Genomic DNA, 11,370 nt, shown 5'->3' on the forward strand with positions numbered 1-11,370 from the left:
GGCTTCTTTAATTCCAGCACTCAGGAGGCAGAGGCAGGTGGATCTTTGTGAGTTCAAGGCCAGCCTGGCCTACAGAGCGAGATCCAGGAAAGGCGCAAAGCTACACAGAGAAACCCTGTCTCTAGCAAATTTAACAATGAATAATTAGCAGTTGCTTCATGGCTTGGGGTGGGTTTGAATACCCAGTTCCCCTTTCTACGTTAGGATTTGGTCTGGCTTGGGCTTGCATGGACTTTGTCCATACTGTCACAACAACCACTGTGAATACATTTGTACAACTGACTTGCTGTATCCAGAAGACAGTTTCCTTCTACTCATCTACCACCTCAGGCTCTTCCACTCTCCCTGCCTCCTCTTTAACAATGATCTCCGAGCCTTTGGTGGGAGTTTTCGGTACATATATTTCCTTTAGGGCTGAACATTCTGCAGCTTCTTATTCTGTGCACCCTGGTCAGCTGTGGCTCACTGTGTTAATTACCATCTACTGCAAATAGAAGCTTTTCAGATGAGGTTGAGAGATGCATTAATCTATGGATGTAATCTTAAGTCATTAGGCGTCAATTTAATGCTATGTCCATATAGGGCATATTTGTGGTAGATTCTCCCTTAGGGCCTATGATTTGTCTAACCACTGCTCTTGGCCTAATAATGGTGTCAGGTATGCTTTTCATCTTGAACAGTGGGATGTAAATCTAGATAGAAAGGAGTTGGTTACTCTCACGATGACATTCTTGCCACTATTGCAGTAGTAGTCATGTTTTGCTAGGCCAGTCATTATTGTAGTTGCTTCATAATTTTGAACGGAACAGCACTGAGAGTGTTAGGTTGTTGGGTGGGAGAAGAAGAGAAATAAAAGAGATTTTTAAACAGGGAGGGGTAGATTTTTATACCAAAATATGGAGTCTTTACATAAATACGAAGCAATAAGAGTGTTACGCTTTCCTTTCTATGTTGAGATAGCATTTACAATAATTTAATAAACATTAGAAATTCATTGTTTAAGGTACTGAAGGCTAAGGAGTCTAAGGCAAGGTCTCAGGAGATTTGTTGTGGCGATGGCTTATTCCTCACAGATGGCTGTTTCTGTGCATTCTTAAATGGGGGAGGGGCAGACAGTCTCCTTGAGTCTGTTTACTTATTGTGTATGCATTTTGAGAGCTTTTAAAAACAAAACAAACAAACAAATGGGGCCTCTTGTAGCCCAGCTGACCTCAACCTTGCTATATAGCCAGGGACAATCTTTAATTTCTCATCTCCCTGACTCTACCTCCTAAGTGCTGGGATTACATGCTCATGTCACCATTTCCTGTGTTTTAGAACTTTTTTGTTTGTTTGAGTGTGTGTTTAATCTTTTGAGACATAATCTTTATGTCCCCCAGCTGGCATCAAACACTTGATCTTCTTGCCTTTGCATCCTCCATGTTGGGATTATAGGTATTGGTCACCATGTCTGTCAAGCCTCTTTTTAAAAATTGAAACTGAAATTATTTAAGTGTATGCATATGTACACACACACACACACACACACACACACACACACACACACACACACTTTTTTGTAGTATTGGAGGCTTAATCCAGGATCTCCCTCAAGCTGGGCACATGCTTTACCCAGCCCCTTATTTATTTATTTCTTTTCTAAGACTAATATTGATCTGCAGAAGCTAAATGACCCTGTGCTTCTCCCGGGTCTGGTAACAGCTGCAGGCATATCCTTTGCTGCTGAATGTTTGGATGTTTAGCTGTGCTTTCTAGTTTTGATCTGTTCTCTAGCTGTCACTCATAAGACACCATAATCAGGCCATGCAAACTTATCCCCTTTGATAAAATGAAAATTCTCTCCATAGTTCAGGTAGTGGAATTGGATCGTTGGGCCAAGGATCACTTGTAAACTATGTGACTTTAAGTGAGTCTTCCAGTCTTCCTAAATCTCATCTGTTTAAATATCACAAATATGATACTAGTTCCCAGGGCTGGGTGAGGATTTAAAGAGATTATTCAACACAACACCCTTAGCCCAGGGCTGGGCAATTTATAAACCATGGCTAAATTTATCCTTTCTCTCCTCCAAACCTGTGGTTTCATATAAAACAGGATTCCTGAAGGGTGATCCTGGAGGGCTCTGAATCCCTGGGAGTTGATGAGAAACATAAATTCTCCCTACCTCAGACCTACACTGTTCAACTCTCTGGGCATGGAATCCAGTAAGCTGAGCCGCAGGCTCCCTGGGCATCCCTGTGCAAGTAAGAGGCCCAGGCTCCTGATCCCAGTTCCCTCCCATCCCTGAGATCTTCAGGCACACACCTAGCCCTCTCCTTCTGCTGCCCCACCTCATTCCTGGGAACGGTTTCTTTGAGGTGTGGGAAGAGACTGAGGTAGATTCTGGGTAAGGGCTGTTGACTCAGTACTTCCGGATGGATAGACCCAGGGTGTGGAGGGTGCTGGGCCCATCCCTGTCTGCAGCACAGCCAACAGAAAGGGGAACTGAAAGGAATGTCTGAGTATGCTTTGAAGGAAGCCAAAAAAACTTTTCTGCAGGCGTTTGGTTAGAGACAAGGGACAGGTCTGAGTCTCAAATAAAGGTGGGACATCTCAGCTCTCAGGATGTAAGTTCAGTAGCCAGAGTGCCCCACCAAACTGTCCCTTTCTCTCCCTCAACATCTCTTTCCCGTCAGGTACCTGAGAGTCTCTGCAGGTCCCAGCTGCAGGGCCCGGCTTCCTCCAGGGCTCTGCCAGGAAAATACTCCTTTCACATCAGTCCTCCTGCAAATATTCACCCTGAGCACTACTCATTTTAGTTACAGCTAAAGGAGCTATGTCTTCGGCTCACCTGGAAGCTGGGAGCGCCCTGGGTCAAGACAATACTCCTCTACTGATTCATGCTTACCAAGTGCCCACTGTGGGGCCCCACTTTGCTTAGGGGTTGGGGACGGAGGTTCACAAGGCAGACAGGACCATAGCTAGCAGCCTCTACTCCAGGTTCATTCACTCTGACAATGGACTTACAACTCTTTTCCTTCCTTCTGCTCTCCCTCCTCCTGGTCTATCTTCTGTTCTCCCTCCTCCTGGTCTATCTTCTGCTCTCCCGCCTCCTGATCTATTTTTTAGAATTTCTCCAGAAAGCAGTCAAAATCACAGCTACTTTAAAATCACTTCTCAGATTCCCCTACTGCTTGGCATGTTTAGAATACAATCTACATCCCTCTTCAATACGTGTAAGGCTCCCCTCCCTACACTAGGCACATTCCAAGAGTCCCTGTTGCACTGACCTTTTCTCTGTCCCACAAGTCCCTAAATCCATGTCTATTAGGATCTTCCTCATGGATGCTCTTCCCAGATCCCCAAGAACACAGTACCATCTATGTCTCATCCCTCACTTTGCTGACTTTAGTTGTATTTATCATTTTCTAAAATAATATTCGATTACTATTAAACTTCAAATGCTTGCTGACTTGTTTCTAGGGTTTAAAATTTCCATGGTGACAGGAATTTGATTGGCTCCATCATTCCTGATCATCTAGACTGTGGCTCCCATGAGAAACTCAAGCATTGGTTGAATGGTGACTAGACACACTAGAATTTAGAGTTCATAGACCCTCATGAGATTCTGGTCCTGTGATTAAATCATTCTTTTCTTGCTTCTAAATAAGGATAGAAGCTTTGGGAGTGCCTGATGCTCCACACATGTGGCTCTCAGTCCCAAGGATCCCTTAAGATGTCAATAGTTGAGTCCTAATGACGTTTGCCAGGTGTTAGAGAAGCCCTTCCAGATATGAGGAAAGAGCTTCGTCATAAATTGCTGTAAGGGCAGCTTGCCTTTGAATTTAGCCTGAGAATAATAAACACCCACTGGTAATTTTCCTACAGTTCAGATGCTATTTTTAGGGGATTTACAGTATTGCGCACAGACCAGAGTCACTTTAGGTCTCCAGAAAGTGGTTTCCATAGTGCAGAACTGTGGAAGAAAGCAAGAGTTTGGGTAGAGACACTTTCCTGTATATCTTCACAATCCTAAAATTGTAGCACAAATACAAAATCCACCCCAGTCTCCATTTTTCCAGACTTTTGAGATAGAATTTCACTGTGTGTCTAAGCTGGCTTTGAACTGACAGTGTAGTCCAAGATGGCTTCAAATGAATAATTCTCCTGCCTCAGCCTCTCATATGCTAGGATTACAAGCATGAACCTGACTGGAGACTTCTCAAAGAGTACTGTGTTCATAGGCACCTGCCCCTTGGATAACTCTCCTTGAGGGAGGCCTGCAGAGAGAAGAGGGGGTCTCTGGCTGAAAGAAGAGCAGAAGAAATGATTCCCAAGGCTCTTGTGTCTAATTTTGACTTGGATTAGACTTGTTTTTGTGAACCCTTTTTCATATTTTTCTCTTCCCTCCTACTACTCTTCCTCACCTGGGCCATAGAAATTTAAAGAATTATTTCTCACCTCCTTCTGCTTTGTGGTCTCATGGGAAAATACACATTTGTATCTAATCTGCACATTTCATGCCTGATAGAAATTCGCTTAAATAATCAGATATCTCTTGGGCCCATGGGGTCGGGATCTGACTTCCCAGTTTTGACCCTGGTGTCTGCTCTTGAGAAGACACGTGAGAGGAAGGGCAGAGGTGAGCTTTTCTGTCCTGATAGGGGACTGCTGGCTGTCGGATGCACTGACCTGGCTTTGGTAAGAGATTGAGATTTGGAACTGAAGGGGATGGAGAGCCCTTGGAACCAGGGGCTTTTCTGTGATGACACAAAAGCACATCTGGAGGGACTTGCATCTCAGTGGGTTCAGCTTGCACTGGAGACCCAACTTTGTCCTCACAAGCTCTGTCAGCTTAGGCTATAATTCATCTGGGGGACAGAAGTGAAAAATGCGATCTCCATCCACCCCTGCCCAGTGGAGTGTCGAATGACAGACACTTGGGGTCATATACTTTTGATTTAGTGATAGACTCCCAAGGCCCAGGGCAGTGCTTGGGATGTAGTAGATGCTCGAGAACATGTTTTAAATAAGTGGACTTCCAGTTTTTAAGTTCCTGTTTCTAGTGGAAAAGGATACGGCAGGATAGAAATATGTCAGTTGGGTTTCAATAGTTCAGGCAGTGGGTTTATCATCTTTGTGGTTCTTTTTTTTTTTTCTCCAAAGCTCCATTCACAGCACATGCTTGAAATGCTATCTTAAATGAGCTCACTGCTCATAGGATCAGGGAGACTATATTCAAGAGCAGGAGGGGGTAACACTTTCTGTAAAGGACCATAGTATACAGTCTTGAAACTGCCATGAGTCAGCCCTTGTTACATGAAGGTAGCCACAGACACTACAGAAATCAACAGGCATGGCTCTATTCCAATAAAACTTTATTTACAAAGCCAGGAGGGGGCTGGACATAGCACCTTGATTGTTATTCTTCAGACCTTGGTTTTTTTTTGGGGGGAGGGCTAAGAGGTGAGCTCAGGTGAAATTGAAGAGCTTTCCTCCAGCTATATACTTTGAAATAAGAGACACATAACAAAATCAAACAAGGCAGCAATCCTACACAATCATGTGCTAAAGAGCATGTTACTTTTCAAAGCCACTAAGTTTGAGAGCGATCATAGGGCAGCAGCAGCCAGTGGTTACACCTATGTAAGACAGTTGGTACCAGAAGTGGTCCCAATATTAGGCTGGCTTACTGAGCAGCTGGCAGCAAGTGTGCCCTTTCCGGAGGCACCAAGCTTCACAGGGCTATGCCTCTAACCTCTGGAGAGTTGGAATGGGGTGCCGGTGGAAGGGGTACACTGGAAGCTAGGGGAGGAGCCAAACCAACATCCCTCTAATCATTTTGTGTGGAGATAAGAAGTTAGGAGCATGGCCTACCACATGACCTCATTGGATGTAAGAACATGGTGGTAGACAAAACAGACCACCATCGCCATTTGCCTGGTTCAGCCACAGGATTGAAAGCGAGGAGAAATGGCAACTGCCTACAACAAGACTGTCCTTCCTTCCCTGCCCCCAACACAGCTATCTGGCAAGGTTTAACATCTTTCCCCCTTTTTACTTCCAGCTTTACAGTTGTTTTATGAGCCACTCTGGACTGCACCTTGTTATAAGAATTCACTGCCCCTTCTACTAAGTACACAGACCCTCCTCTTGCATACTCTGCAAAGCACTGTTTGTACCTCTGCTAAGACACATCCTGTCCACATACTTTAGAGTATTGTCTCAGGCTGGTTTTGATCTCACTGTGTAACAGAGGATGACCTTGAACTTCTGATCCACCTGACTTTACATCCTGAGTGCTGGGATCACAAGCATGCACAACCACCTGGTTAATGCAATGCTGGGGATCATACCTTTTGCATGCTAGGCAAGCACTCTGTCATCTAAAGTACAGTTCCAGCCTCTAGACTCATTTATGATAAACTTCATTTTTCTGTCTGTTTTTGAAAATCATGAGATCTTGTCCCAGCACAATTCTCCCCAACTTTTTCAGAACTCTTTATATTGCATAATATAAAATAAAAAACAATTTGAGATAGGATGTTGTTAGACAGCCTTGATATTTCCATCTTCCTGCCTCAACTTCCTGAGTGTTAGGATCATAGATGTAAAGACATTTTTGTTTATAATGTACCACCTAAACACAGTCAGATTGTATCATAGCCAGGAAGCAAGGAGATGGGAGTATTACATTATTGGGATAGCATTCTTTGGCTGATCAAAGAAAATATCCTATTTGCCACTTCTAGAAACTTTCTAAATTGAATTTTAAAATCAATTTTCCAGATTGAATTTCTGGAAGTCTGGGTATCACTCATTTTCCTTATAAAGCAGACTAAGAGTTCTTGCTTTCTCTGTACTGGAGGGAGCAGACTTCTTAGAAGGACTTTGTACCCAGCACAGTGATAATTCCTTCAGTTGCAATTTGACAAGAAATCTAAGTCTAACAAGCAAATCAAAAGAAGGGATTTGCTGCCTGGGATAAGCAAGCAGCATGGGGTTGCCTGGTATGATTCATACACATGACTTTATTTGGATCTAAAATTATGTAACTCAGACCCAGCAGTTTCTCCCAGTGTCCGCTTGCTACAAAGCAAGTTTTCCCTTTGCAGGATAACTGGAATAATCTCAAGGTAAGGGCTTTCCAAGCTCAACTGAGGAAGAGAAGGAGGAAGGGGAGGAGGAGGAGGAGGAGGAGGAAGAAGATGATATTTGGTTCAGCATTCCCAGGCAAAGCCTTATTGTATTTCACCAGCTTTGAGTGGATCAAGAGCTTGTTCTTGGGAGAGGCTTATGAGATGCAGATTGGCTTACATCCGGGTCACATGCTCTCTGACTGTCAGGCCACTCTTCTCGAAGGAGATCGGCTGCGCTGAGGACTCGAGTATTCTGTGTCCACTCTGTGCATAGTTAGACAAGAGAGAGACCCTGGTCAGAGTAGAGCTCTCTGCTGCCACTCTCCAGTGTTTCCATAGAGAAGCCAGGCGAGAAGACACGGTAGATGTAAAAGCTAAGGAATCTTACAGCCATGCCCGCTGCCTTTGGGGGCCCACCTTGGAAGAAGCAGACGTTCCTAACTGGCAGATCATCAGAATCGCGTCTGGGTTCAATAGGTCTAGGAGAGGGGACTCACTGAGTGAGGTGATCTATGTTTTTAAGATCCATCCTGCCGTGAGTCGGAAGATAAGACGGAGCTGAGAATTCTCTGATGTTTCCTGCTCCTGCATAGGGTCAGGCCCACCCGTCTGGTTCTGGAGCTCAGTCTCCACTGCCTGCAGGACAAAGGCCAGAGCACTCGTCACCTGCAGCCACCTTCCCAGCTTGGCTGTCGCCTCTCTTCCGCACCTACTTTGCGTTGGTCTGTCTGGAAAGTTGTTTACTCTAAAACTCTTGTCCCACTTCTGTCCTCTCTCACGTCCTCTTCTTCAGAAAGATCTCCTCCTCTGCCCGTCACTACTTCACCAGGACTGAAGCCTCTGCCTCGCTCCACCCCTTTGAAGCCTTCCCCAATCTCCTTCCCTCTCTGCCCTTCGTGTATTTGGTCTTCCCCTGCAGGGCTTCTCTGTGGGCCTAGCTGTCCATCTTAGCAGCATCCACCTGTCCCTGGGTGTCAAGGACAGTGTAGCCCTTGCACCTGGTTTCTCCTCAGCCTCTAGCCACTCCCCTGACCTACACACAGGAGGGGCTTGACTCACTTGTTGGGTGCATGGGCTGTTCCCTACCCCTCTTCTTCCTCCTCCTCTTCCCCCTCCTTGTCCTCCTCTCCCTCCTCTTCCTTTTGTCTTCTCTCTTTTCCAAGATGTCTGTCCTTGGAAAGTTCTCACGAAGGCCAGCCTGGTTTCCTGACGGCCCGCAAGTGTGACTGCAGCAGCTATGCTATGCTGACATTTGAGGAGCGGCTGCTGGAAGATCTGAAGCTCTAAAGTCCTCACAGGGAGCAGGAGCAGAAGAAATGACCCAGGAACGGCTTTCAAGGCCTCTCTGTTTCTGAGAGCTCCTTTGTTTCCTGATTTGGCTCCCCCGCCGCCGAGGGAGCAGAGAAGCAAATGACAATAAAAAGAATAGAGTGGGATTTAGGATGGGTGGAGATTTCTGTTTAAATCAGACAGAAAGTAGGAAATGTCACTCCAACCCCCAAATATTCGATTATCTGATAACTACGTGAGAACTATATTTTGATAGACAACAGGGGAAAGGGGGTGATGCTTGCAACTCCATGGGTAAATGGCCGTAACTTGGTATGACTGACGCCTGGCTCAATGAAGGTGGATAAAACTAGGTGATTTAGAGACAAGGAAGAAGCAATGGCTAGAGGCATGGAATGATGCTGGCCCTCCATCCCCCAGCAGTCAGAAGAACAATAGCAAAATTAATTAAGCATTCAGATTTTAGCAACTTGGTTTTCAAAATTTAAAACAACCCATAGTATCCAGAGCTGGGAGGCTGGTGAGATAGACATCTTGTCTAGAGAAGTTTGGAAACAGCTACAAAATTACACTATACTCTTTACTCAAAACACTAACCCTATTTCTAGGACTCTAGGCTATAGTTTACAAAATAAACCCAGCATAGGTATACATACCGTAGGTTTGTTTGAGGTTGCGGGCAGGGCAGAAGCACTATGAAATCATAAGGGAATCTGCATTGATATCATGAGCTCAGGAAGAGTAGACCTGAACTATGGAAAGAGAAGGGCTCTGGCCAACATTATACTGCATGCTAAAATGTCAGGGGAAAGCAAAGACCCATCCTACACATGTGGACTAGTCTGTCGTTTATAAACATAGAGACAGGTGTGAAGGTAGCGTTTATTGTTACACAGGAGAATGGGTTTACAGGGAGGGAGGTGGCTTGCTCTTGACATTGTGAAATGAATGTTGTCTCCAGGTGCAGAGGACAAACGAAGTGGCCCTGCCACTTCGGCCTGCTGCCCTAGGTCCCTGTGCACTTGTAGACCTCATGCTCGCACATCAGCTGCCCTCAGCACCTCTGTTCCTCCTCTCCCCAAGGCTCTAGGGTCTGGGAGAGCACTCCTCCTGGAGAGGTCTACCCTTAGGAGGGCAGGTTCAGACAGATGCCCACTTTAACCTTAGAAGAGAGCTTGAAGCTATTGGGACATAGAATTTGTGAGCCTGGTGACTTGGAATGTGGTCTAGAAGGAGAGTCACAGAGTCCAGTGGGCATACCTCCTTGGCCTTGAAGAGCCTAAGGGGTCTGTCTAACATAGAGCAGCCACACAGGTCTAAGTGCAGTGCAGAGGAGTGGGGCAGGCAGCTAAAGAGCCTCATATTTCTCTAAATCTTATTGGCTCACTCAATAAGCAGTCAAAAAAATTCATTAATCAGTTTAAGCTGAAAACTAAAAATTTAATAGGAAAAGATCCCCAGATAAATTAATCTCAAATGGAAAATACAGACGCTATAGCAAGCAGGCAGTAGGAGAAGGGGAAAAAGGTAGTTGCTACATCCTCAAGTCTCATTCCCATCCTGAACTGCTGCTGTTCCCTGGAGGTGAGGGGCAAGGCAGGTGTGTGTGGGCAGACGCACATGTTTGCATAAACTCCCGCCTTCTCTCTCTCTCTCTCTCTCTCTCTCTCTCTCTCTCTCTCTCTCTCTCTCTCTCTCTCTCTCTGTGTGTGTGTGTGTGTGTGTGTGTGTGTGTGTGTGTGTGCCATGTAGTTAGGCCCATTGGCTTTAAACAGTCGGTATTTACTCTTATGAGTCAGCACTATGTTGGATGATAAAAAGTCATAAAGAATAACGCAGCAATGTTCTTTGCTCTCACAGCGACAGGCATTGAACAAAAGAAGTTAAAATGCAGCTGTGCTAGAAAGTGCTGAGAACAAAGCCAGGAAGGAGGAAAAGCCTGTGGCTGCAGTGGTATCTGCAATGGCCAGGAAGGTCCTAAAGGGGATGATGTCTGAATCCGTGGAGGAAATGACAGGATCCAGCTTGGACTGAGGAAGAAAATTAGAAGAAGGGGCAGATCAGGTCTTCTCACCCACCCCACTGCCAGTTGATTGAAAAACAGATTAGACACACAAGAATGCAGAGGAATCTTAAATGCAGAGACTAATCTGAACACACACACACACACACACACACACACACACACACACACACACACACACACACACTGAATGATCCTGAGTAAATGACATTCTAGAAAAAAGGAAAAAGGTCAGTACTTACCAGGGATGACAGGGATGGAGAGATGTACAGACAGACTGTCTCAGGTATGCTTTCTGTGTAATGCTATAACAGTAGACAGCTGTCACCATACACTTGTCCAAACACACAGAATGTACAAACTAAGAGTGAGCCCTGATGTTTACTGTGGACTTTGGGTGACAGCGATGTGTCTAGAACAGGCTACCAATTGTAGCAAATGTACCACTCTGGTGCAGATTGTATGGGAAAAATGCCTGTGCATACATGGCAGCAGAAGGTACATGGGAGCTGTCTGTACTTTCATTTCACTACAAAATGACTGTAAAAATAAAGCCTATTAAGTAAAACAGCAGACAGGCATGGTGGCACATGCCTATAAGCCCAACACTTCGGAAGCCAAAGCAGGAAGGTGTTGAGTTCAAGGTTAGCCTGGGATACACAGTGAGTGTAAGGACAGCCTGAGCTGCACAGTGAGACCACCTCAACAAACAACACAAATAAAAATAAAACAAACCCTCATGTTTAACATTACAGTTCTATATGCATATGAGTCAGTACACCACATTTTCTTTTAAAAACCTGCTAGTTGTCAGCAACATAACCCTCAGCCGTGAGGAGCATGCCCACCACCCAGATCCTGGCTTCTCCCATCAAAGGGTCTGGGACTCAGAGATGTAGATAAGGCAAAGGACAGAGAAGAAAGGCCTGAGATCTCCCA

Source organism: Peromyscus californicus, unplaced genomic scaffold, assembly GCF_007827085.1.
Source record: "Peromyscus californicus insignis strain IS unplaced genomic scaffold, ASM782708v3 Scaffold_8__1_contigs__length_139910024, whole genome shotgun sequence".
NCBI lineage: Eukaryota > Metazoa > Chordata > Mammalia > Rodentia > Cricetidae > Peromyscus > Peromyscus californicus.